General features: G+C 43.7%; 1 pseudogene; it reads right to left on the minus strand.

Annotated features, from left to right (window-relative positions):
* The window catches only part of LOC111236983, a 5,178-nt pseudogene extending 1,329 nt beyond the window's left edge, over positions 1-3,849 (minus strand).
* Positions 3,850-4,473: the final 624 nt, after the last annotated feature.

A 4,473-nucleotide genomic window follows, 5' to 3' on the forward strand; every position in this document is an offset into this window, starting at 1 on the left:
TTAGTAACATGACCAAACAATACGTATGAAAGCTTCACAGTAACAATGGGTATTTTTTAAAACATTTTTTTAAGTTTTAGAAATTAATTTAATTTAGAAAACAATCAGTAATGAAAATAGTAATTAGTTTGCCCTTTGACTAATTTTGTTGGTAGAAGTAGAAACACGTCTACAGTTGACATTTGTTCACTGTCAATCCAGCATCACATTTCTTACACGACAAAACTGTGCATTGGGCAAAATATAAATGCACAAAGTGTTCTCACTGTAAGTTCAGAGCCGGGCTCCAGGGTGACACGGTAGAGCGATCTTGCCCTGCAGGTTCAGCTTAGTCAGGTAGAACACTTCTCTCCCAGGACCTCTCTTTTTTCATCCGCCTGATGCTGTACAGGCGGATAGCGAACACAGCGTAATCCCCCAGAGCCTCCTGTTCCACTCTGGAAAAACTTGAATGTTTCCGTGAAGACAGGACACGGGCCCTTCTGTACCCCAGTCTTGGCCCGCTGCTTCTTTGGTTGGCCAGCAGGACCAGGTGGACCTGCCACGAGATGTTTTCCTGTCTGTTTGAGGGCAGGGATGTCTGTCGCCGGGTGGGACCGTGACGGCCAAACCACTGCTCGCTGGAGTCGTACTCGAATGGCGACGTCCAGCGTGCCGTATTTGGCGAGGGGCTCTGGCTCGTAGGCCGTGGGGAGCTGAGGCCCAGAGCCATCCTGACATGAAGAGAGAATCAGAGGAATAGTGAAGGAAGAGAGAGAGGCCTGAAACAGTTGCTACGTATAACTCCTCATAAAGTATTCATCAAGTTTTTATTTACTCTCACTTCATTGAGATTAGCGTTAATGTCAGATAAGTGATGGTGTCAGCATGTGCATTCTGGTTAAACTTAACTAGATTATTTTATTTGTACTAACTGCTCTTTTTAAATACTTCACCGTATCTGTCTCAGCTTCTCAGTTTTTTCTGATTTTCACAATAAAATACGCAGATTTTTTTAAAGGCAGATTAGTTTTAAAGTGAATTTTGTTATTTCCTGCTGCAAGAAACAAAAGTGTATTTATTTATTGTTGTGTGTCCATAATTATAATTCAGTTATTTGTACCTTTTAATTTTTTATTACTATGTGCATGGTGAACTACAGAGGCTGTACAGATCTAAAACGTTGTTCTGTTCATGTTCTGCTTTTACGGCACAGAGAGGGGACATTCAGTAACTCTGATCTCCACCTCTGGTCCCAGAACAGCGGTGCTGTCACTAGGATTTCCTCCTCACAGCCTTTGTTGAGGTAGCTCTCAGTGTCCTGGTCCACGCTGGCCTCACTGGAGCAGCGGGGGCTTGTCGCAGCGTTGCGGGGACGACCCCCTCCGAACCCCTCGCTCTGAGCGGGGAACGAGAGGGACACGCAGGCCGCCGGGCCCTTGTCCTGGTACGGAGGAGGCTGAAGCTCAGTGAGAGAGGAATCTCTTCTTTATCCTCTGGATGCTGTTGGCTGCAGACATGACACGGTGATACAGATGGAGTAATGTGAGATGGAAAGGGAGTGTGTACTGGAGACATACTGTGCTCTGCAGAGATACTCATTATGCATGCAACATACAGTCTACCACAGAGTTAACCTCTTAAACTGTGCCCGACCCACGGGTGAGTCCATCTTTACAAGCCCATGTTGTTATTTTAAATACTTGTGTAGTATATCACTGCATTCATTGATGCATCCTTCACAATGTGGCATCTTACTTGTATATTATTGTGCAATGTAGTAAAAGTTAAATTAAATTAAATTAAATTAAATTAAATTAAAAAGACAGTTAAAGGAACAGTTCCACATTTTGTGAAAAAAATGTTGCTCTCTTGCTGATCTCTTGACAGCTATCTGTTAAATGAGGTAAATACTACAGTATATGAAAACATGAAGCTGTAGCCAGCAGCCAGTTAGCTTAACCTAGCATGAAAACAGGCGAAACAGGCTAATGAAATCCACCTACCAGCACCTCTGGGCCAAGAAATGTTCCAGCACATAACCCCTGTTGTTTTTTACACTTTGGTTTTGTATGTTTTAAACAAAATTAGATTAACGCGTAATTAGCGATCTTTGGAGGTGCTAGTAGGTGGCTTTAGTTCCAGTCTTTGTGCTAAGCTAAGCTAACTGTCTGCTGTGGCAGCTTCATATTTTCATGCATATTTGTACAGCACACAGAGATTGATATATCTACTGTAGCTCTTTTGAGAAATTGAGAAACCATGTGAACCATAATGTTGACCTACTTCTTTAGCATGAAATATAAGGGGAAATCAGTCATTTGAGAAGCTTAGATAAAACCAAATTCACCTGAAACTTCCAGCATGAGAAAAAAAAAAACAATTACTCAGTAATAATAATACATTTCAAGATATGAAAAAGGTGAGTTTCAAGTGACAAGCATTTATAGCTAACGATGTTTTCAAAAGTACATGAGCATGTTTCCCACCTTGTTCACTGGAGGCCTCACTGCTGTATCCTCCCTGCTCAGTGGACCCTTTGCGTTTGCTGCTCCACAACAGAGGTTGTGTCCTGCTGGCCACGGCCTCAGGGCCTCTGTTCCTCCTCGCTGTCTGATAAAACTCCCTCTGCACACCAACACACGCACGCTTTAGTTCAAACATTACATTTATCTCGCCAAAACACGACATGTACGGTGTGATGCCCCGAAGAGGCAAAGAGCACAGGAGCTGATGAGATGCAGATGCTTCAGAAATTCAGCGATGTGAGAGTTTCAAAACAAGAGAAGAGGAAGAAGAAATACAAAGAGTAGTGGTGAGAGAGAGTCGGCACACCCTCTAACCTTGGTTGCCTTTCTTTTTCTTCTTGCTCTTCTTGCCTTTTCTCCTTCTTTTTGGCCACATCTGAGGCTTTTTCTGATTTCTTTGAATCCTCTTTTGCGCCTTTTGTCTTCTTCTTGTCTGACTTTTTCTTTTTTCACTGTTGAAGACTTTCTGGAAAGCTCAGCCTCTTCCTCGTCGTCTCCCTCTCTCTCCGCGCTGTTCTCCTTCTCTTCCTCCTCTTTCTCCCTCTTCTTTTTTCTTCTTCTGTTTTGATATCCTGCTTTCAGTGTCGGGGCCAGGTGAATGAGGAGCTTCATCACAGTCATCGCTTCTGTGCTGCGCAGCTGATTGGTCTCCTCCACTGTCGCTCGCCTTTCTGGCTTGTCCTCTGCTGTCGTCTCTCTTCTCATCAGCTTCCTCCTCTCGCTCTCCCTCTTGGGATTCCTCTTTTCTTTCTCTGAGATTTGGCTTCTTTTCTCCAGCTGCTTCTCCCTCCTTTCTTTTCTCCTCTGCTCTCTTTTTCCTGAAGTTCCTGCTCCTCTTTCTTCCTCTTCTCTTCCTCTGCTAACTCAGCTTCTGTCTTTTTAACTCGCCAGCACCCGTCCCTCCATTCCCACTCCAGCTGCGGCTCTGAGTGCACTCTGCCTCTGCTGAATCACCGGTTTGGTTGTTTTTGGAAACCGTGTTACCTGTTTCAGAGTCTCTGGACATTTGCCACATGCTGCTGGCCTTTCCTTCCTGTGCTGTGGCAGCCTGACCAGACCCCTGCCCGCTGCTGTTGTTTTCCCCATCTTCCTCCTCTTGCACCTTGTTGATGATAGTGGTGACCTGCTAGTCATAGCTGGTCGCTGACAGCGTAAGTGACATCGCTGACGGCGTTGGCCAAGTCGTCCACGCGGCTGGTGACCGAGTCCAGGATGGAGGAAATGTTGACAGATGGGAGGGTCTGCTGGAAGCTCTTGAAGAAGGCCATCTCTCAGCCGGGGCGCTCGTCACCACGCTGACCACTAGATTAGCTCATCAGAGGCACTGACACGGACATGTGGTTGTTAGCAGGGTGCGGCGCCAGCATCACAGTGTGTGCTGAGACCAACACATACATGCCACAACAATATGACATGTTGTAAGACATGTTTTCTAACAAGAACTCTCTCACACTGTTTTTCATTTAGCTATTTGTATTCTATAAAATAAATGTCAGACATTTTTGTAGTAGATCTATTGAAAGGAAAGACTGTATTTACCAAACAGCCACTACCATTTGCCTTCTCTGCCAAGTAATTGAAGTTAAGCTGTTTGAATGCTCATGTTCCTATGATTGTGCCACATTCACAGATCTCATTACTCAACTACACGGCACGTACAGTGTTATTTTAACCGATCAGAACGGTGCGCAAAACTACAAAAAAACAGACTCAACTTGTAATAAACCAGAATTATCATTGAATTTCAGTTTTTACACTAAAGATGTTAAAATCATAACATGGCTTATAAAAAGCCGCACCTCTCTGTCAGCTTGTGCTCATGAGACTGAGGAGAGATGTGTGAATTTACTGTAGTATTATTACTGTAGTATATCCTTTGTTGAATTTGAGGCTTGCAACTTATTATTGTATTTCTAGTATTTATCATGTTATGTATTATTATGTTTGTATATTTGTATTTTATTTT

This window comes from Seriola dumerili, unplaced genomic scaffold (genome assembly GCF_002260705.1).
Source record: "Seriola dumerili isolate Sdu_G_001 unplaced genomic scaffold, Sdu_1.0 BDQW01000025.1, whole genome shotgun sequence".
Lineage (NCBI taxonomy): Eukaryota > Metazoa > Chordata > Actinopteri > Carangiformes > Carangidae > Seriola > Seriola dumerili.